Source organism: Leuciscus leuciscus (genome assembly GCF_965113295.1).
Source record: "Leuciscus leuciscus genome assembly, chromosome: 14".
NCBI lineage: Eukaryota > Metazoa > Chordata > Actinopteri > Cypriniformes > Leuciscidae > Leuciscus > Leuciscus leuciscus.
In genome coordinates, this window is record NC_138738.1 from 35,685,590 (window position 1) to 35,708,894 (window position 23,305).

Below are 23,305 nucleotides of genomic sequence, written 5' to 3' on the forward strand. Positions count from 1 at the left end.
CACTAAATATGCATGATGGTGTTGAATCGGTGACGCCCCTTGCGCATATTGCCTTTACAAACAAAAAGTGTTTTACAAGATTTAAATCAATGTATTGTGTTATGTGAATGATAAGGGCAGGATGATTTTCACATCATTTTGAAGAAAAAACTCTAGGCAATGACATCCATTAGTCAAAAGTCTTATTGTCACATATTTAGTATGTGTTTTGTGGCCTTATTTCAGAAACTTTAGTTGTTTTTTTTTCAATAACCATGCATAAACATTATTCTCTCAAAAATACAAACATGTACATGCATGTTGCTCACATATTATGGTAGCCCTGTTTGTGCTAAATAGAGTGTAATTATACCTTTGCCATTAATATGTTTATAAGCAACTGAAAAAAGCACAAATGTCAGGGCATGTCAGAACATCTCAAGGACCCCAAAAACCCCTCAGACCCCAGAGGGTTAACCACATTAGGGGTTTGTAACAAAAGATTCTCCCCGGGCCGGGGGAAGGAGTGGCCCTGCTACCACTTCCTCTACAAAACTGAAGCCCATCTCTGAGCTGTCTGCGTCAGGAGTGCCGCTTTGCCTGGCATTTAGCGGGCTGCGGGGCTAGAGCGGACTGGGGTGCCTTTCTGCGAACACCTCCACGACGCGGCGCGGCCCGGGTGGAGGCTGCTGCTGGGGCCGAGCGGGAGGGGCGGGAGTCGCAGTCGGGAGATAGGAGAGTCGAGGAAACGGGTTCGCTCGGACTCTCTCATATCAGCCAGGTGGACATCACCTGACCAAGGGAGTGTGCGGTCACCTTCGTCGCCTGGAGAGCGAGGTCGGTGGCGGCACGCAGCTCTACCCTCGTGCATGTCCCTGAGCATCCTGGCCTGGTAGACCTGGAGGATGGCCATGGCATGACTGACCGGTGTCAACGCGTGCAATGAGAACATGTCTCATCCGCGAACGCTGCCTTAGCGTGCTCTAAGCAGCGCTCGTGCCCATCAGACAAATAAATGGTACGACCGCACCCAGAAGTGCACGGGTGAGACATCTTTAAAAAGACGTGCCATGTGCAAGCTTTTTTTTGTGAGAGGAAAGCTCAGCAGTTGTGCTGAAGTGCCCAGAGAGAAACACACACGCTGTTGCAGACCACTGCACAGATCAGCAGGCAGGAATGTGAAACTCGCTGGATAACGCAGTCACACCAACACAGACTGGAGAGCTGCTCGTCTCGAAGAATACTCAGATGACACTCAGAGAACAGGCTTGCAGGAGTGAAGAGGACCTCTTGGCTCCGAAGCAAAAACATACCTGCATGTTGCCAGTGTACTTCCTTATATACCCACGAGGTAGGGCAGAGTTACGCGATGCAAATTCCGCAGACCCAAGGCATTTCATTGCCATTGGCTCGTTTTGTAATACTTGAAGGTGATAGGCTTTCTAAGCAAAATGCCATTCGTCAGTCACTGACGTAACTCGGAATGACTGAACGAAAGGGAACTCCTGCTAATGCTGATATGCAGGGAAGGAGACCAGAGGCCGTTTATTTATTTTTTATTTAAATGGAGGAGAGGCTTCAGTATGCTGAATTAACTGCTTTTGTGGCAAAACGGCTTGCCATTTAATGAACTGACAGCCCATAGGCTAATCCTCAACATTCATTTTGGATTGATCTATTTTTAGAGTTTAAAAAGAAATAAAGGCTGTTTTATTCGAGAATTCACGGACAACTGTTCAACAGGTATGATTCAGTTTACGGCACTTCTCATTTTCGACTGTCTTGCAACTCTGAATGACATTCAGTGATGTCAAGGCTGTAATGTGATTGGTTATCAAGGGACACTTCAGGTGATCCGAGTTAGCTTTTACACTTTCTCCAATAAGCCACGGACCCTCATAGCTCCCAATAATAAGACCATCTCTGGTGGGAATCAAACAGACAGTCATTAAACACAAGGACAGCATTTGTGGTCACCCAATCTTGATTGTCGAGTTACTCCATTGGACTTGCCTTTCCAGACACAAACCTCAAAGGATTTGGGTTAACACTTATGATAATTGTATATACACTGGTGGACACGTTCACATTGGCCCTTTCAGTAAGCTAGAACTCTTAAGGTTTGTTTTATGGAATTTTGCATACAGTCTCCACGGTCCACAGCCTAAGTTTCTCTGATGTTTAAAATTGAATGTAAATATTGTAAATACGTCATTCTTATCTACTTTACTGTTGTACATCATCTTTTTAAACACTCCCAACCTCACACAGTTTAATCTGACCCAATTTTAAGGTTATGTCACTTTATTAGGCTGGTTGTTATGACTTACAGTATGCAGTATCCCACAATCTGCATACACTCCTCAAAAGTTTTTGATGATTTATTTGTAAAGAAATTAATGCTTTTCAACAAGGATGCATTACATTGATCAAAGGTGAAAGCAAAGACTTTCATAGTTTTTACCAAAATCTATTTTAAATGAATGCCGTTCTTTTGAAATGTCTATTCTATTCAAAAATGCTGAAAATAAATACTTGAGCATCAAATCAGCATATTAGAATTATTGCTGAATAATCATGTGACATTGAAGCCTGGAGTAATGATGCAAAAATCCAGCTTTACCATCACAAGGATAAAATAGATTTTAAAATGTATTATAAAAGAAATTTATATTTCACAATATTACTGTTTTACTGTAATTGTGTTCAGATAAATGCAGCCTTTGTGAGCATAAGATACTTCTTTGGTCAATAAAAAAAATCTTAAAGACCCCAAATTTCTGAACGCTATGTGGATGGGAGAAAGGCTTATGATGCTTTAAAATGCTCCCTACAGAGGTGCATTGATGTTTGGAACATAGCCTGAGAACAGATTCATAACAGCGGGATAGTCGCAAAATAAAAAGTGATTTCTACTACATGTCATTTCACTCCTCTCAAATTGAGTGCACTTAAATAAAAAGTCGCTCAGGCACTTTGACCAAAAAAACCCTATACGTGTCTCAGTTCGTGGGCACATTTCTTACTCTCAGCGTCGCCACAAATGTAGTGGTTCTTTTCATTAGCATCGTGTAATCCTGAATGTCTCAAATGCCTATATTTTACAGTGTTTCCATTTTCAAGTCTTTGTTGAATTCCATTTCCAAGGCCATCCAAATTTATTTTATTTTATTATTTTATTTTTTTTGAAGGTAGTACACAGCATACAATGTATCTGGTGTATTGACCTTGTGTTGTATGCACCTGTCCTCTGTGAGGTCCTGTATATGTGACCGCTGCTTTCTGTCACAGAGAAATATGAAAGATATGATGAGTTTTTCCACAGGTGCCCTCTACTTTGTTTTGCTAGGCTGTCATAAATTGTACTGTCACTGAGAGTGCCAACTGGCCAGTAAACAGAGGTTATTTAAAAATCAGGAGGGGAATCGATACTGCTGTCTCTTTTTGTCCTTCTCTCCACTCCTCCCTCACTTTCTCTCTCTCTGATGTGCCTGCATTTACATAGACACTTGCACACACACACATGCTCATAAATACAAGGTCATTGGTTAGAGGCTGCATTGCACAAGGACACACTGTATGAGCTGAATGGTGATGCTTTGTCATGCAGGTTCTCTGGGCAGTGAAGCTCTCCTGTTATAAAACCTAGTGTGCTGCCTTTCTGACGACACAGGCAGATATGTTCTTAATAAGAGGGGTCACATGAAATTTCACAGGCATAAAAGGTCCGCTGTCAATAGTGTAGTGCTGTACAAAGCACAGCTTTCAAAGAAATCACTTTTAAACCAAGCAGCTTTCTTTTGGTTAATGCTGTGAATCTGCGTGAACCATTTACGATATATTTTGCTCTCACATGAAATAACATATTGCATGGATTCTATTAAAATGACTAGATATCATCAGTAAAAAATGATGAACAATGGTAAATGTGACCACACCTGAATGAAGCGTATCACAATGAAATCACTCTGGTTAAAATCAACGTTTCAGTAATTTTTTTGCAAGCAAAAAAATATTCATTGTCAGTAGTGAAGCGATTTGCATAGCACAGCTCACAGTAACTATTAAACCAAGCACACATGAATTTGCGTGTCCAACTTGAACCCGTTATGAAATCTCCTGATCGCAATAATTTCTTGAAAGTAAGGAGTGGATTTTGTCCGTAAAAATTAGATTTTTTGAACAATAGTAAAGTAAATGTGACTACACCTTAACACTCAACGCAGTGCATCAAAACGAAATTCGCCCTGGCTATATTCAATATTTTGGTGAAATTTTGTGAGCAAAAAGGTCCATTGTCAATAGTGTGATGTACGAAGCACAGCTCGCACAGATGTCAAACCAAAAAGCTGTTTTTCTGCCAAATTTGCACATCAGACTTGTTGAACCTGTTATCAAATCTTTCACTCATGCAAAATTCCAGAGCACATTGATTCCTATTGAAATGACTAGATGGCTGCGAAAATTCAACGTTAAAATGTTCAAACGAAATTGCTCGGATGTCTACACTGGAAGCACACGATGGCATGTTCCACAGCTAGTTCTCGCATCTGTCTGAAATCTCATTGTATTCACAAATATGATATATTATTGCTATGACTTTAATTAATACAATTTAAATAACCTCTGAAAACCAGCTTTTGATGTCTCTAATCTTGACATATAAATCAGTGTTTCAAATCATTTGTATGCACTGTAGCATTGTCTGCAATTATTGTGCCATTCTAAAATAGCGCATGCAAAAAAAGTTATACAGTAGTAGTAAACATTGTCACTTGCAATGTAGACACCCTCAAGTCAACAATGCAGTTCATGAGCAACTGAAACGCTCTACACTAATAGAATATGTTAGCATGTTGCTGAGGTAAAACATTGATCTTATAATAAGGACAAAAATACACACTATTCTGTTAATAGAATATTTGGAGTATTGAATGTTTATTTGACAGATGGATGGTGAATTTTCACTGAGCCCACAGTGCATTCTTGGATTACCTTATTCGTGAAAGACGTGACATGCTGCATAGAATTTGACAAAAAATTGTCTTAGAAGGCAACATAATCATAACACCTGTTGTTTGGAATCATCAGGCATCAGTTATGTTGGGAGTGCACAAGTGATGCCAAAAAATACTGGCTAGGTTGAAAGATCACTAGGGTTGGAACAGAGTCTATGTGTTAAAGCAAACGCAGGTGTGCAGAGCTCTATAAATGACATCTGAGGATGAGGGGGAGGCTATTATAAGTGAATTAATATTACAGTTATAATCATATCAAATAAACAAACCCACACAATAATAGCGACCATTTTACAATCCTTTCTCAGAGCCAGTTGAATTAAATTATTTTTAATTTAATAGTCTGGTTCTTGTTTAACAAAAAACCCTGAATTAACCTGAATCAAGTAAAGACCAATCAAGTTTATTAGATTAGCATTTCTAAGCAGTTGATTTAGAGAAAATAGCATTTCAGTTTCCTCCAAAGGCTTAATTATGTCTTGCGTGTAACATTTTGGTACTGTCTGGTCCATTATGGTTTCGTTTACCCTTCAGCAGGATAAACCAAAGATAAACCCTTGTCACACTTTGAATCATAACCACACACTCACACACATGGTACTCGTATCATTATGGCGACATTCCAATGATTTTTATACTGAGCTAATGACATTTTCTAGTCCCTGACCCTAAATCTACTCTTTTACCCATCACTGAAGTCTCTGCATTTTTACATTTTTAATAAAATTAAAATGTTTAGTATGTTTATTTAGTGTTTCGAATTACAAAGACTTTGGCATGTTCTTATAATGTACAAGGTGTGGCCTGAAACCTGAATAAAAATCACAATATAAGGACTTTGGGTCCTCATAATGTAGATCAAACCAGCGCGCGCACACACACACACACACACACACACACACACACACACACACACACACACACACACACACACACACACACACACACAATATTTATATACTTTCCTATGATAGCGCTCTTGATTTTGTCCATCATGTTGATGCTCATGCAGGACATGGTAGGTATCAGACCTGCATTGTATCCACATCCAATTGAGTGAGAGAGTAAGAGGTGTGCAAGTCACATTTCACCCAATAAATAAATTATTATTTTCAGGAAAATAAGGCTCATTTACCCCATAATTCTCATTATTGTCATGTGAAATACAGAGTCTCATTACAGCACCTTATGTGTGTATATAAATACAAGACATTATAAGTATTTATAAATGGTAGCATTGGGTTTATTAGTATTGGGTTTATTATGCATTAAATTATTTTTTATTTTTATTTTAATGGTATAATTAAAAATGAAAAAACTAATGCAGTAATGTGAATTATAGGGTAAAATGCGCTTCAGTGTCCTGAAAAAAAAGCTTTTAAGGGTAATCTCTAAATAATTACATTTATTTATTTAGCAGACGCTTTTATCCAAAGCAAATGGAGAATACAAGTGATTCATCATAAAGTGGCAATGAACACGAGAATTTCAGGTAATACAAAGTTTCAGACATCGTTTAAGGAAAAGTGAAAGCATAGTGCGTTTTTTCTCTCTCTACAGTATGCAGTTAAGTGCATTATTTTTCTTAATCTTGATTGCTCACAACTCGTGTGCTGTTTCTGGGCGAGACAGAGTGAACTGTGGCGCACACGTCGTGGAGCCGTGCACAGAAGACCAACGGCCAAGGTCAGGATTTTCATTAAATAATACATTACATCTTTTTTTTTTTACTAAACACCATTGTGTACCCCCAGAACACTTGTAATATACGACATGTGTCGCATGGGATCATTCTGTGATACCTTTGAGTCTTTTTTAAAAGTTTGATGCTGGCCGCTATTCACTGCCGTTAGATGGACGAGCGAGACATTTCAAAAAAAAGAAAAAAAAAAAAGAAATCGACTTTTGTGGTCCATAAAAGAAAGAAGGGTATAAGGCATTAGAACAACACCAGGGTGAGTAAATAATGACTTTTATTTCATTCTAGGGTGAACTATCCATTTAATGGTTGGGTCTGTGGTTGAAAAAACAAAATAAATGCATTGCATTACCATCTTATGGGCAGAGAGAACTCTTAATGCTTTGGAGCAAGACCTTCATGACCAGTGTGCAACAGAAACACTTGATGGAAACTAAAAGGCTCAAAACAAGGTTATGTGTTCCTGGTACTTGCTTATAAATGCCTACGTGGAAAAGTGCATCTAGAGAGCACAGGATTAGAGGATAGAGATGTTTGCGCAAACAGAAGAAAACTTGATCCCACTCACATTATGACGACAGCATGAATCGACTGCTTTACAAATTCATGGAAGATGAAACCAAATATACTTTGTGAATTTAGGTATATTGCATATCTTTCTAAATATCTTATTCCCATTCACACACACACACACACACACACACACACACACACACACACACACACACACACACACACACACACACACACACACACACACACACACACACACACACATTACGCTGAGGAAAGGTGTTGTAACTTATTGAATTACAGGGGAGGCGGGTAACAATTTCCTGTTTCAACTGGGTAACAGTGCAACCAAAGGGCCTTCGGGCCCCTGTGGAGATTGAGGTTGTGACCCCCTCATAATATTTTGTTGACAGATATGATAGCATTTTAAAATGGCTGGGAAGGCAGTAAAGGTCTATATATCGAAAACATGACAAAACCGGGTAAACAGAGGCGCCTGTGGCAGAGAACTCGTGATTGACTGAGTGAATGAGTCCTGAAGGACAGAGAGCTTTGTGGATGTTCTTCAATAACAAATGCACATTCACAGACAAATAATACTTAGATATACTTTGTACAAAATACTATATTCTTTCAATGCATTGTTACAATGATCATTTCCAGCACACAGTTCAAATATACCTAAAAACATATTTTTATATTATGTTTAATAAAGTGCAAAGAAATACACTTTAAAAAAATAAAGATAATTTTCACTTCAAGTATATGTTTAGAAAATATATATATTTTTAAATAAAGTACAATTATTTTCAAGTGTGTTAAAAATTGTATTGTAAAAATAGGTAAAAGCATGATGCTTTTAACATATTTATTTCTTGTTAGTATATTTGCAATGTACTATTGAAAAAGGGAATATATTTCAAATACAATAAAGTATACTTTTTTTTTACTAGGGAGGAGAAGGTTTCTCCAGGTTAACCTGATGTTTCTTCATGAAGCGGATGACGGCACTGCTAACATTCTTGCCATGTACTGTATATCATCGTGTGGTTCTCATTTCTAACCATTTGTCTCCCTCGCTGACTTTTTAAATTCTGCTCCACTTCACACAAATCGAGCTGAGGGTCAGTTTTCTGCACATCTCACATGCTTTTGTGTTAACATTATTAAACCCTTTTATTTTGTTGATTGGTGGAAAGTTTATATTAACAGTGTCAGCCTTGAAGAACGAAGCAGGCTAGAAGAGCGGAAAAAAAAGTGAATGTTCCAAGGAATATTGAAATTAGACTTTGAAGGCAGGATGAAGGCTGTCTTTGATATTGTCTGATTTCATTAATGTTTTCATAAATGTATTTGCCTGCTAAATATGCCTACTAATTTGTGTGTGCGCATGTTTGTAAAAAAAAAAAAATATATTATTATTATTATTATATTAAGAGGACAAGTACATTGTCTCAGGCCCTGTAATGGGAGAGGCTCACAAATATGTTCCACCTTGTGCTTGTATCTGATGGTTCTAGTAGGATATCTAAATAAATGATCAGTTAACCCTTAAATGCATGAATGTTTCACCCATCATTATTACATATCCAGGCCTTTAGCGACCCAGATCTATCTAACACGGCTGGACCATCATCACTGTCATTGTCAGAGCTCAGTTACCCAGTATATTCAGCATCTGGCTCATATTCGCGATCTCAACCATATTCTCGAAACTCTTGTTTTCAACATCTTCAAAATAAATGTTTTGATTGCTGACAGCAACTTCACTGGATGCACCAAAATGTTTTGATTGCGTACATTACTTGCTCTGCAGTAAATCGCTGAGCCCTTTCAAGTATTGCTGATGATACTTGTGTATTCTTTTGTTTAATGCCTGCAGTAATTATGAGTGAAACATCTCGTTATCATTGTGTCATATATCATACATTCCCACTTTGAGGAGTTAAGGTAAGTTGCGCTTATTGAGACATAAGTGATTCTTTCAATTCAATTTCAATTCAATATTGTTGTGCAGAAAAAATATATACTTGCACTATTACATACCTTGGGTCACTAGTGACCCTATACACTTTTTACGAACAATGGATTATAAAACAGACATTATTTTATATATTAAATAGATTGAGGAATCCTAAGCTGTCACTATTGTGTTCACTTTAGCTTTAGTTTCATTTTCATGGACTCTTATTATGTTTGCCGTTTTCGCTTATTATTGCCGTCTGCCTTTGTTCCTGTTTGCACATCATTCATCAGTTGTCGTGGTTATTAATTATGTTCTTAATTAGAGTTCATCACCTTGTGTATTTAAGTTCATCTGATTCTCACAGTCATTGTCCGGTATTGTTTGTGTTTGCACACGTCTCATATCCATGTGGATTACCTGAGTTTACTTTGTTTTAATAAATACATCTCAATATGAATCTTCTTCATCGCCTTTGGACCTAAATGTGACATAAGCAGGTTGATGTCTAACTTTCACAAAATAATTAATGAGGGGGAGTGTAGCGAATAAGTTCTGAGTCAATAAAGACCTGAGGTATGCGTTTAAGGGTTAATCAAGGGATGAAATAAAATCATGATTAATTTGTTCAGCTTTTATAAAGCTGTAGACTCCTTTAAAGCAAGCAATGGAAAAATTTAATCTGATAACTAACTGATTGTACCTGCATATTTTTATATCATCTTATGATGACTGTTAGCGTTTGATTGTGGCTGAACAATTGTAATTTTACACTTTATAGCTTCATATTTCTTCTGTGAAGACAATAATTATATCTTAGTGGGAATATTGCACGTCTGAGTAATGTGAAGTTGACCTCATCAGTTACACCAACAATCGCTCATTATTTCTCTCATTGTGAAATTTGGCAAGCTGAAACAGAATTGATTTAATAAGTTTCCATCATTACAGTCCATTCCCATTAAATGCACTATAGTTTAGTTTTCTATTTTTATTTTTATTTTTTTTTCTGGCTCATGCTGAGGTCGTGGCAGATGATGTTTATTTTTTACTAATGTGATAAAAAATGAATAATAAATTTGAGACCAAGTTAAGTATTTTTCCAAACAAACCACTATAAAAGCACTTCAAAGTGAGGCATTGACATGCATTGGTTGCCAAGAAGTATAGACTATAAATATAGACTATTAAGTGGTACTTAAAAGTTATACTTCTTTACACGACTGATGGTTTTGCAACTGCACTCGCAGTTTGTGTGCAACCAGCAAGAATCTCTTTCATGCTGTGGACTATGACTGAAATTTGTAGCATTAAAAATGCATCTGAGAAATGACAACACAATCTTTTCTGAGAGGCCACCGCACAGTCTGTCAATACAGTCCACCAGCATGGTAAAAATAGAACAGGAAATGGGAACAGGGAGTGCGAGAGGGCTTATGAAACTTGTGTTTTTACAAAAAAATATCTGCACAAAAAGTCAGGTAACATTAGGTTTGCACATTAGATGCTCTTTTACATTATTCATTAGCAGAGTAAAAAATCTACTGTATATTTCGAGTTGAGACGTGGTCCATGTTGGAACCCATTTGCAGCCTCTGGAAAGTACAGATGTGACATTAGAAACGGCTCCATGACCTGACAGGAGCAGTTATCCAGCCGAGCAAAACGGGAAATGGAGGTACTAGATGCTTATCTGTCAGCCATTGCAAAAGCACATTTCTGTTTGATAAAGTTAACTTGATGGGATTTAAAAAGTTGCAAGTGGAAGACAGAGTAGGAGTCAGTTTTTTTTTTTTTTTTTTTGGAAAAGATAAGGAAAGAAGGAAAAAGAGAAATGAGAAGATGGGACTGTAGAAAAGACAGCAATTTAGAGTCCCAGAAAATGTTGGAAACACTGTTCTTTTTCATACTCTTTGATCACCATTTGTCCCACAATCCTCTCAAATTGTGATCCAGGTTTTCAAAACAGTGGTTTTTAATTGGTGAGTCATGACAGTTTAAAAGTATGTATGTAAAAGTAGAATTACAGTACAGTATAAATTGTATGAAATACAAGTATAAGATAAGGTCAGATGTAAATGTTCAATAAAAGAGTGAGGACGTGACACGAAGGCCAAGTATGGTAACCCATACTTGGAATTTGTCCTCTTCATTTAACCCATCCAAGTTAGTGCACACACATTTGGAGCAGTGAAAACACACACACACCCAGAGCATATACAGTATATAGAAGTGTTTAATTATATAGCATATTATTATTACTATTAATAATAGCCTAAAATACAATTGAGCAAAAGTATGAAATAGTAACACTGTAATAACTATGAATAAAATAGCAAATAGTATATACAGTAGCATACATTGCAAAATAATAGTAGATTCAAAATAGTGAGTAGTAAACAGTACAATTATATAATAGTATAAGTCATATAATAATATTATATATAATATATCAAATATAATAATACAGTAAGCAGAAGAGGTACAGTCTCTTTGAAATGCAGCAAACAGTCCAATGACAGGCTTTCTTCAGCCTTCCTTGAAATTTGTGTTGTTCTGGTTGCCACTGGCTAAAATTGGGGCAAATATAAAACAATACACATTTTAATGTTAGTGAAATAAAGGGAAACAATCAACTGATACATGTTTTTTTTTTCTTCTTTTTTTTTTTTTTCAGAAACCATAAACAAAAGTACATCTTAAATGAAACACAACCTATACTGCATTTTGAAAAGTTTAACTTACAGATATGGTAAACTTGGTTTGTGTTTGTGCACAATTAAGTTAGATGAAATACTGCTGACAACAATTGCCATTTAATTTTCATATAAATTCTCCCTGCTGAAAAATTCAGCATTGCTGGTCACCAGTATAAGGTATGTTTTGGATGCTGGGACCAGAATGGGATGCTAATTTGCTGGTCCCCAGCATGGGAAACGGGAGTGCTAGTGCACCAGCTACACCACCAGCTCCATCAATCATAAACCATCCTAGACCAACACACAAAAAAAAAAAAGGTTCTTCAGGGGTTCTTTGCGGTGGTTAAGGTGCTATATAGCACCACTACCATTTAAAGAACCTGTTAAGCCCAGTTTGGTTCTTCAGCGGTTCTTTAGCGGTTCTTTGGGGTGGTTAATGTGCTATATGGCACCATTACCATACAAAAAACCTGTTAAGCACCTACAGTTATTTAAAAGGCTCTCTTAGTCTCTTAGTTTAGTTGGTGATAGGATTAGAAAAACGACATTAAAATATAGTGATTTTCCTGAATACAAGTCCCGCCTATATATATTCCGGGGCCCCCACACAAGACTTTTTGACCACAGAATTTTTTTTTACAGGATTTTTAATCTTTTAAGCCACGATTTGGTAAGAAATTAATTATCCATCTTGTAAGTAATTGTCATTTAGGAGCATATTGACTCATCAATTGTAGTATCTGGCATGATAATGGGCCCTACTACCTCAAATGTAAAAACAAAAAAAACATAAATGGTTCTATATAGCACCATTTGACAAATGTGCTATAAAGCTTCTTAAGTGCCATATAGTACCAAAAGAGGTTCCCCTATTATTACGAGCCAAAGAACCACTGTTGGGTACTGATGAGCACCATTTTTGTTGAAGCAATTATAAACAACCAAGGTGCTATATGGCACCTCTTATGGTTCTACATAGCACCATTTGACAAAGGTGCTGTATAGCACCTTTAAAGATAGGTGCTATATGGCACTTAAAGTGGTTCCCCTATGATTACAAGCCAATGAACCACTTTTAGTGCTATTTAGCACCATTTTTGTTTAGAGTGAACATGGAATTCTTGCTGGTTTATGCTGGATTTTAAACAGGGTTCCTGTTCGACCTGTATCATGATAATGATTTTGCATATTGTTGAGCCTATTCAGTTCATGTTCAGTATGTTAGATTTTAAGATGACGCTGTCATCCGAACCCTGGTACACCAAACAAGCGGACTTTGACCGCTGAAAAGATGGGTCTCGGTCCAATTCCAAACAAACTCAGGTACGGTTTGAATGAAATATAAACGCAATATGGACCAAATACATGTAAACGAACATGATGTCACAAGATGCGACCCTAAAAAGGACAGAATGCTCAAGCATACCTGTTTTTCCCCTTCATAGTCGCAATGAAGCCCATCAGAGTTTACTACAGGTATCGAAACTGCGTCTCTTCGCAGCAGATCTTCGTTGTGTGTGACGGAGGGATTCCTGCTGCTGTTTTGACTCCTTTACACATTTTATGTGTAAAACTCTTCCTCCATCATATGCCATCATATGTAAGCACAGGGAGCGCATTTAGCCCAGCACACACCATTGTTTGGAAGTTCCATCACAAAATATATGTCATATATGTCATTGTTGCATCTATATTTATGTTTGGTGTTAAAAAATGACAGTGTGAATGCTAAGCGAACCAGGACTTAAAGTGTAAATTGCAGGTTAATGGCCACAACCAATTAATGTCTGAATTAAAGTGCTCAATATGTATATATGTACATATTTCTGTCTTAAAATGCGTTAAAATAACATTTATTGGGGTTTCTTCAAAGCTAGCATGTTTTTTTTTACCGTAACTGGGTGATGACGTCATAAGAGGGAGTAGCAACCCATACTCTGCTAGATTCCTACTGTTTTTGGCTTGACAATGGAGAACGACTGGGAGACTGGACATTAGGGAACAAGCCAAAGTCTTTTCAAAATCTTGCCGTCATGTAGAATAGCAAGGAGGGACAATGACTGAAGACATTATTTACTTACATGGTGTCAGTAGTCCTAATCAGAGCTGTAACGTTAGAGATGCGCACACTGCACAGGCACAATGGCGCTTTGCCAGCATCTGCTGACAGAACGCAATATTGTCAGTGCTAAAACGCAACTCCGCAACGACACGGAGCTGTCGCGAGATACGCGCCTTTAACTGGAGCCGAGAAAAGCCGTTTTGGACGGACTGAGCTCAAGGCGGATGAGCACAGCCCACGGGAGGGCAAGTGTGTATCTGTGGCCAGTTAGCGAAAGATGAACAAACACCACAGAGTGCCGAGCAACCGAACTCTGAACGCCGTGGAAGTGAATTTTTATGTATTCGTACATCCCGCACAAACACAATAGTTAACCATTTTTGCTAGCTAGGTCTTCAATATAACTGCTAGCCTACTTGCCGTTAGACTAACGGTAACTCTAGGCTTGGAGTCCCTCTTATGACGTCACGCCCAGCCTAGTGGAAGGCAGGGGGAGTGCTTAAAACCACTGTAAAAAGTACAACATTTTCATATTATATTCAGCATTTTGGTATAAAAAACATAAAAAACAATGGTGGGCGGTTCTTATCTTTATGTTTAATAAGCACATTGCTAAACTAAACTAAATCTGGTGCCAGAAATCAATTTGCTGATTAAGAATTATTTGATCTCCAAACCTTGTTGAAAATACCAGCTTAGACCAGCATGAATTTCTACATTAGTTTGGGTTTGCTGGTCTTTTCAGCAGGGAAGCACCGGCTCAAGAACTCTAGACAATGGAAAAATGGTTATTGATAAGGAGTGACTTCTTTGTCGAATCAGGCTTAAAGAACCTTTGTCTGGAAGAGTTTGAAACAGCAGTCACATTCTTTCACCATAATTTATCCCGGTGCAATTGTTTCAGAGGACTTCTCTGTAGCTCCTGTAGATGAACTTCTCTCCCTCAGAAAACAGCAGCGTTTAATGAAGGGGAAAACAGTTGCATTGGAGAGGGTTATCCCTTGACTCTGGCTTGGCACGGCTCTGATACTGACACACAGAGCGGATCATCATTCTTGAGTGTGTTTAGGTTAAGGTCTAGACTGGCCCCGTCGCCGTGATTTATGGGAGGTTGAACATTTACACCTTGGCTTTCCCTTACTGTCGGCCCAGGCCATTCATCATGGCCGCCATGTAATGAATGGACTTGTTAAGTCTTGTGGACTTAACAAGACACTGGAGTCCAGAGAGTTCAGTAAAATAAGATTACAACTGTGGTCAAGGAAGAGAAAAGCAGAGCGACTCCCTCTGGATTCAAGTCCAGTGTGGTTGAAGGGAAGGTGGCTTGTACAGTGACCACAGGAGCATTTTTTTTCCTCAAACTGTCCGATTCTACTGTAGTCGCAGAGTGAAACTGGGAAAAAGAGTATTACTATTAAATCACGGTGGATGATGTTGTATACACATGTAAAGAACCTCACCAGAATTTCTTGTCTAAGGCCTGATCAATACTTCTGATTTATATGGGAGAAGGTCCAGCCCTTGTTGCTGTATGCTCTGTTGTGCTCCTCAGTCCTGCCAGAATCCAGCATGTTCAAGTGAAAAGATTCAAAATTCAAAGATTTATAGACTCTCTTACTAAACATACTCACTCTTACTATAACCTGAGAAACAGACTTTCACAAAAACAATAACATCCTGTATTTATTATTACTGAAATAGACCAAGTTCTATATTAACGGCAAAACACAAGATAGTCCTGTAAGGGTGGATTTCCTGCAGGGGTTCAGGCTGCAAGACTGCCGAATGACTAAAGAAACGTCGTCAGCTAGATGGTAGAAAATTTTACATTTCTTGTCTATTACCACCCACTGCTACTTATACCAACGATGGAAATATGCATAGTTATAATAGCTAAATATGTCGGAGAGTGTTGCTATAGAGAGTGACAATATTGTATTGCAATAGGTACACTGTAAAAAAATCCTGTACATTTACATGAAAATTTAACAGCAAAATGCTGTTCTCTTACGAGAGGTCTCTCGTACTGCGTAAGTATCTTACGCTAGGGGAAAATCCCTTTCCCGTGAGATATTGAAGCCAAAAAATTATCCTTAATTTTGTATTATTGCAAAACGCGTTGCGGCAGCATACAGACATAGGCAAGATGGCTCGTGTGCCTATTGGCTGTTCTGCGGCAACTGCAGCAGCCTATCGAGCGAGGCCTAGCGTGACGTCAGACCCAATGAGGGTGCTTCCCGCCCACTGCGTCATGTCCCGCCGAAACGGGCGTGGCTTAGGCCTATAAATACAGCTCGCAGGCAGCTGATATCTGATTTTTCATCTCTTCAGCGAAGCACACGCATCGCTGGATCCGGAGAGAAGCCGCGCCGTCTGAGGAAGCACTTGCAGCGGGACGAGTCGTCACTGAAGTCGCTGGCCGCGCCGCCTTCAATTGCCTTCCTGCTGCGCTATCCGGCGCCTATATCCTTTACACTCTCTGTTGTGTGTGTGTTCGCCGCCGCGACACACACTGTCTAAAAGAGCTTGCGTCTTTTTAAAGATGCCTTCCTGCGGCTCGTGCAGAGCCACACTCAGCGACGGGGACCGCCACGTTATCTGCGTTTCCTGCCTGGGTGAGGATCATGCAGCTCTCGCGCTCGCTGAAGGCGGCTGCCATCACTGCGAGCTACTGCCTATGGCGACTCTGAGGACTCGCCTGGCATTTTTCACTGAGACTGCACCTCCGCCCGCTGTAGTGTCGTGCCGTAAAAAGCGCCGTGCTCAGCGGGTCCCGGAACCTTCCCCCACCCGTCAAAGCTCGCCGGTTCGCCCGCCAGCTTCACCGGCTTCATCAGTGTCTCTTCCTGAAGGACAGCGGCCGCCGTCTGCCGCCGCTTCCGTCGATGACGCTGACGAAAAAGCCGCATTGGGGGAGGATGATTCCGCACATCGTCAGGCAAAAGAGCTAGCATCGAGTCAGAGCTGATGCGCATACTCGCACAGGCCGCGGCGAGCCTCGGCCTCGAGTGGTCTACGCCTGAACAGCCTGCTCACAACCGGCTGGATGGATATTTTCTTCCCGGGGAGCGCGCTTCGCCTGCGTCCAGACCAGCGCCCTTTCTTCCTGAGTTACACGAAGAAGTCGCTAAGTCTTGGAACGCCCCCTTCTCAGCTAGAATGCGCTCTTCTGTTTCGCTAGCATTCTCTGCTGTTGACGATGCTAAAAACAGAGGTTACCATTCGCTGCTGCCGGTCGAAGAAGCAATAGCAGCCCACCTTTGCCCGCCCTAAGCTGGCTCTGCCTTCAAAAGCTTGCCGCATGACGTCAACCCTGCTCGGTCGCGCTTTCTCCGCCGCTGGGCAAGCTGCGTCAGCGCTGCATACTATGGCCACACTGCAAATTTTCCAGGCCAATCTCCTCCGAAAGCTGGACGAGAAAGGACCAGATGCAATTTGCTTGCCAGACTTGAGAAGTGCTACGGACCTCGCTCTCCGCGCTACTAAGTCTGCTGCACAGGCCATAGGACGGAGCATGGCCTCTCTCACTGTGACTGAGAGACACCTATGGCTAACGCTCTCTGAGATGTCTGAGTCTGAGCGTGCCGCGTTCCTCGACGTTCCGCTTTCTCCCGCTGGCCTCTTCGGAACTTCCGTCAAAGATTTCGCAGAAAGATTCGCCGAGGTACAGAAAGCGTCACAGGCTATGAAGCACTTCCTGCCGAAGCGCTCCAGTTCTGCAGCAGGCCGTGCGAAACCGTCTGCTCAGAGCTCACAGCCTCAGCCTCCGCCCACCGCCGCCACTTCGCAGCGCCGACAGGCCCGAAGCGCGAGACCGCGCTCTCGCTCATCTGGCCGCCGCCCCGCCAAGGCGGCCTCAGGTCCCGAAACCTGCACAGGCTGACAGAACGCCTCCTGGTGTGGGCTCAGCGCAACCTGCTCTCGCTGAGAGCAGCGCATGTGCCAGGGCTCCTAAACGTAGGACCGGACAGACTGTCCAGGAACAATGTTCCGACAGGCGAGTGGTCTCTACACCCACAGACAGTCCAGCTGCTGTGGAAGAAATTCGGCAGGGCGGAAGTAGACATGTTCGCGTCTCAAGAAAACGCTCACTGTCTGGAATTTTTCTCCAAGAGCAGGGACGCGCTGGCACATGTATGGCCCCGCCGCCCGCTCTATGCCTTTCCTCCCGTCTCTCTCCTGCCTCAGGTGATAGAGCGGATCAGGGAAGAAGGATGCTCAGTGCTACTCGTAGCGCCGTTCTGGAAAAACCAACCCTGGTTCCCAGTTCTGATGCAGCTAGCGAGCACTGCCCCATGGCCATTGCCAGTGAGGAGGGACCTCCTCTCTCAGGCCAAGGGCTCGATTTGGCATCCGCGCCCAGAGCTGTGGTCCCTTCATGTCTGGGCCATCAACGGGTACCCGCTGACCTCCCAAGCGGAGTGTTAAACACGATCACGCAGGCTAGAGCTCCGTCTACGCGACGTCTCTATTCCTCGAAATGGTCAGTGTTCTCCAGCTGGTGCACAGCTCGTGGCGTGTCGCCCCCAGACTGTGGGTTGACGGAGGTTCTCTCCTTCCTACAAGAGCTGTTGGACAAGGGCAGGACCCCTTCCACGCTCAAAGTTTATGTGGCGGCCATAGCAGCGTTATCAAAAACAACGCTTGGTCAGTCAATAGGAAGGAACGATTTAGTCATCCGCTTCCTTAGAGGAGCTAAGAGACTGAATCCTCCCAGACCTCCCTCAGTCCCCGTATGGGACCTTTCCATGAAAGGTGACCCATTCTAGCCTTTACAGACGATTGATCTTAAACACCTGTCTTTCAAGACCGTGTTTCTTCTGGCTCTCGCTTCGGTGAAGCGCATAGGGGACTTACACGCGCTCTCAGTAAGCGCGACGTGCATGGAGTTTGGGCCTAATGACTCAAGAGTTATACTCAAACCTAAGCACGGTTATGTTCCAAAATCCCTCAACACACCGTTTAGGGCGCAGGTCATTTCCCTGTCAGCCCTACCGGTCTCTGACGAGGAAAGAGACGCGAGCTTCCTTTGTCCAGTCAGGGCATTAAGAGCTTATGTGTCTCGCTCATCTGTCTTCAGACAGACGGAGCAGCTCTTCGTTTCGTTCAGCGGACGTTCCAAGGGACTAGCCGCGTCGAAACAGAGCCTATCCAGATGGATAGTTGACTCCATTGCGCTGGCGTACACTTCCAAGGGTATGCAGTGCCCGTTGGGTGTCAGAGCGCACTCCACGAGAAGCATGGCTTCGTCGTGGGCCTGGTCAAGTGGGATTGCCTTGCAAGATATATGTATGGCGGCAGGCTGGGCCTCCCCGTCTACATTTATAAGGTTTTATAACCTAGAGGTTCCCGCCTTACAGGCCAGGCTGTTGTCGGTCTAAATATACCAGTACTGTCTGTTCTGATCCTATCGGTTCAGAATACTGTGTCTGCTGAGCACTGCTCGATGAGCACTGCCCGCTGATCGACTGCAAAATGCTTATGGGCAAATAAATAAGACCCACAATTTTCCATCAGCTCAGGCCGTACTCTGCCCTGTCTGTATGATGTAATTTGCGTCTAAGGGACGCTGCTATATGTGGAAGAGCGCGGCTCCGCCCCTCCCTCTTCCCGGACTCCGGGAGTTCCCCTGGTGATTATGCACTATATGAACCCCGGGCCTTCGCCCTTGGGTCTTTGGTGTCAGATCCCAGCACGCACGGCGTTTTACATTGGGTCCCCTAGCGTAAGATACTTACGCAGTACGAGAGACCTCTCGTAAGAGAACGTACTCGGTTACTAACGTAACCTCGGTTCTCTCTAGAAGAGGGAACGAGTACTGCGTATCTTGCCGTGCATGCACACGCTCTGGTTAGCTTCGGCGATGAAAAACCAGATATCAGCTGCCTGCGAGCTGTATTTATAGGCCTAAGCCACGCCCGTTTCGGCGGGACGTGACGCAGTGGGCGCGAAGCACCCTCAATGGGTCTGACGTCACGCTAGGCCTCGCTCGATAGGCTGCTGCAGTTGCCGCAGAACAGCCAATAGGCACACGAGCCGTCTTGCCTATGTCTGTATGCTGGCGCAACGCGTTTTACAATAATACAAAATTAAGGATAATTTTTTGGCTTCAATATCTCACGGAAAAGGGATTTTCCCCTAGCGTAAGATACTTACGCAGTACTCGTTCCCTCTTCTAGAGAGAACCGAGGTTACGTTAGTAACCGAGTACGTTTTCATGTAATAACTGTAAATTACCGTTTTTTGCAATGCACTATGGGAGAACTTGGTCGCTTCAAATTGCGTGTTGACCAGCAACAGTATGACACTGTTATTTAACAGTATAATACCATATTTTTCCATGCACATGTGAGTTTAGGGAGAAATTTTTGTTTATCTGCATGAGGTCAGATCTGCAGGTCTTATCAGCTCTGCCTAGTATTATTTTATATGTAAACTACCGATTACTTTTAAATATTACATTTTAAACATCCAGTGATGTTTTTGTGATTTAAATCGGATGAATGAACTTTGTTTTAATCCGGAAGATACCACAGGAATGTGAGCCCATTGTACAGACTGTCATCACATCACATTCAAACGGGTAAGCAACTTTTATTCAACTTGCACATTTTCCTTAACTTATCTGAGTAAAAATCCAAGTGAAATGGTGTTTTATTTTCTTTTTTCTTATGTGGTTAAATTTTTTACGTGAGATTCAAACCGTCAATTATCTGCTGCTGTTGCAACTACCGTTACTCTTTGATTTGATATGTAAGTTACCAAGTAGGCCTACGTCTAAATATTAACATACAGTATAAAGATCAAGTGAAGTGTAATTAGATGACAGGATAGCGTGTTTTAATCATGGAAAAGTAACCGAGTAAAACGATAGCATGCTTGTGATCTCGTTAGCATACACTCAGACTGCATTTGGTTTGCAGTCATGCACAGTTTATGCATAGCTATGCAACGGACACATGTCCCAATCTTTATCGAAGCAAAAGATAGGTGAGGTATGATCAAAATTCATAAATCTTGTGTGATTACTGTGAATGTGCGTGTTCAAACCGCTGCAGAAATGGCAGCATAACAGATGGATGGACGGAATGTCGATAATTTTCTGATTTTTCTTTATAATTGAGACTATCTTTTTATGTATCTCTTCTTTACATTGTTTTCCTTGTCATTATAGATAAACTCCTGAAGGCTAACTTTGTAGAGAAGCAAGGACTCATTCTTTAAAGAACTGTGAGTTTGCCTATTGTTTGTTCTATTAACTTAACATGTTTACATGTATTAATATTTACTATTAACTATTAACATGTATAGTTGTTCACATAAAAATGGTAGTTCTCTCATCATTTACTTAACCTTATTATGTTGTCTCTTTCTCTTGGAGGAAAAATTAAGATATTGTTGTGGAGAAATGATGTCTGTTTGCCCAAACAATGGAAGACGAATGGGGACCAAATCTTCAAGCTCCAAAAGGAACATAAAGGTACAGTACCATTAAAGGGATAGTTCACCCACAAAATTTTAATTAGCCCATGATTTACTCACCTTGAAGCCATCCTAGGTGTTTATGACATTCTTCTTTCAGACGAATACAATCAGAGTTATATTAAAAAATGTCCTGGCTCTTCCAAGCTTTATAATGGGAGTGAATGGGCACCATTTTTTTTAAGTCCATCGAAGTGCATCTATCCATCATAAAAGTGTCCCAAATGACTCCGGGGGGTTAATAAAGGCCTTCTGAAGCGAAGCGTTGCATTCTTGTAAGAAAAATGTTCATATTTAAAACTTTATCGACTAAAATAACTAGCTTCCGGCAAATGGCCGTACGCAAGTCGACTTATGCCAGTTCAAACAAACAGGGCTGAGCAGCTACCGCGTTCGGCATTACTTCGTGCGTTAAGTTCAAGTGTTACTCTTTTGCTGTAAATCGATGCGTATGGCCGCATGGCGGAAATTAGTTATTTTAGTCTATAAAGTTATAAATATGGATATTTTTCTTACACTAATGCATCACTTCACTTCAGAAGGCCTTTATTAACCCCTCAAAGCAGTTTGGGACACTTTTATGATGGATAGATGCACTTGAATGGACTCGCCAACTCCAATTGTATTCGTCTTAAAGAAAATGTCATATACTCCTAGGATGGCTTCAGGGTGAGTAAATCATGGGCTAATTAAAATGTTTGGGTGAACTATCCCTTTAATCTAAGTCACCAGTCGTTTCATGTAATATCAAAGATATGAGACCAAAGCATCAAAAACTAGACAACAATTGCTAGATGTACGGTGAAACAAATTGAATCACTCCAGAAAACTGGTAAAAACATGTGACCCGTATAAATTAGGCTAGTTTTATCTTTCATTTACTATGACTATTGGTGTTCCCCATTATTGATCCCAATTCTCTTCTTTTCCATTGTAGGGACAAACAGACATTTCATTTCCATTAAAATATTGTCTTTTTCATCATTGGAGTTTAAATCTGCATAAGGGTGAGTAAATGAGAAAATTCTAAATTTTACATAAACCATTCATATTCTGAATATGTTTCTTTGAGGCCTATTGCCTCTGTAGAATATAAGCAACAAGTAGCACATTAAGTTTAAAAAATTTTATTTGCAGATACAAATACTGTCAGTCATCTTAAATTGTTTTCTTTACCAATAGATGTCTGCCAAACCTGCTGACCTTGAGAAAATGCTTGCCTGTGTCTCCTTGTTTGATCCTTCTCGGTAAGTATGTAATATTAGACATGTCTGTATTTTGTTTCTCTAAAACAAAGTTCACACTCCAGTCCAGACTGACACATAACTTTCGTTTATCGGGATAAGATCCACATTTATGTACCTATACATAAGACTATAAATGTACTTTGTATGACCTTCTGCAGTTAATTCCAAGTCTTCAGTGAAATATCCAGTAGTTTTTGATGATTTTTTTTAGATGATCAAAATTATACACTGCAAATCATTTTAACTTAAAATGTTCTCCTCTTATTTTTCAGATACTTTATTGGAATAAATCTGGAAAAGAGGACCAAAGCTGCACCTAGAAAAGAGGTGTGTAAAATAACTGGGAAAACTGTGCAGAAAAAGACTTTAACCATATATATATATATATTATAAACAATTTGTTTTGATATAAAATAATTGGCTAGTGTTCACTGAAGCCTGACTTAAGAGTATATTTGTATTTTATGAACAGGTTATGTATGTATGTATGTATTAGGGGTGTCCCCGACTATGGATTTTCATAGTCGAATCAGAATCGTCAAGTCTTGCCTATAGTCGACTAATAGTCGAATCATGTGTATGGGGGTGGGGCTTTAACATTTCAAAGCCGCGATGTACAGAAAATCACACAAAGATATAGTAG

At 40.6% G+C, this 23,305-nt stretch overlaps 1 long non-coding RNA gene across 1 annotated transcript; it reads left to right on the forward strand.

Moving 5' to 3' along the window:
- Positions 1-21,103: 21,103 nt before the first annotated feature.
- Positions 21,104-23,036, forward strand: LOC309474038. The gene is made up of 5 exons (XR_014197199.1): positions 21,104-21,163; positions 21,315-21,413; positions 22,353-22,422; positions 22,598-22,662; positions 22,935-23,036. It is a non-coding gene; the product is annotated as an uncharacterized lncRNA (long non-coding RNA).
- Positions 23,037-23,305: the final 269 nt, after the last annotated feature.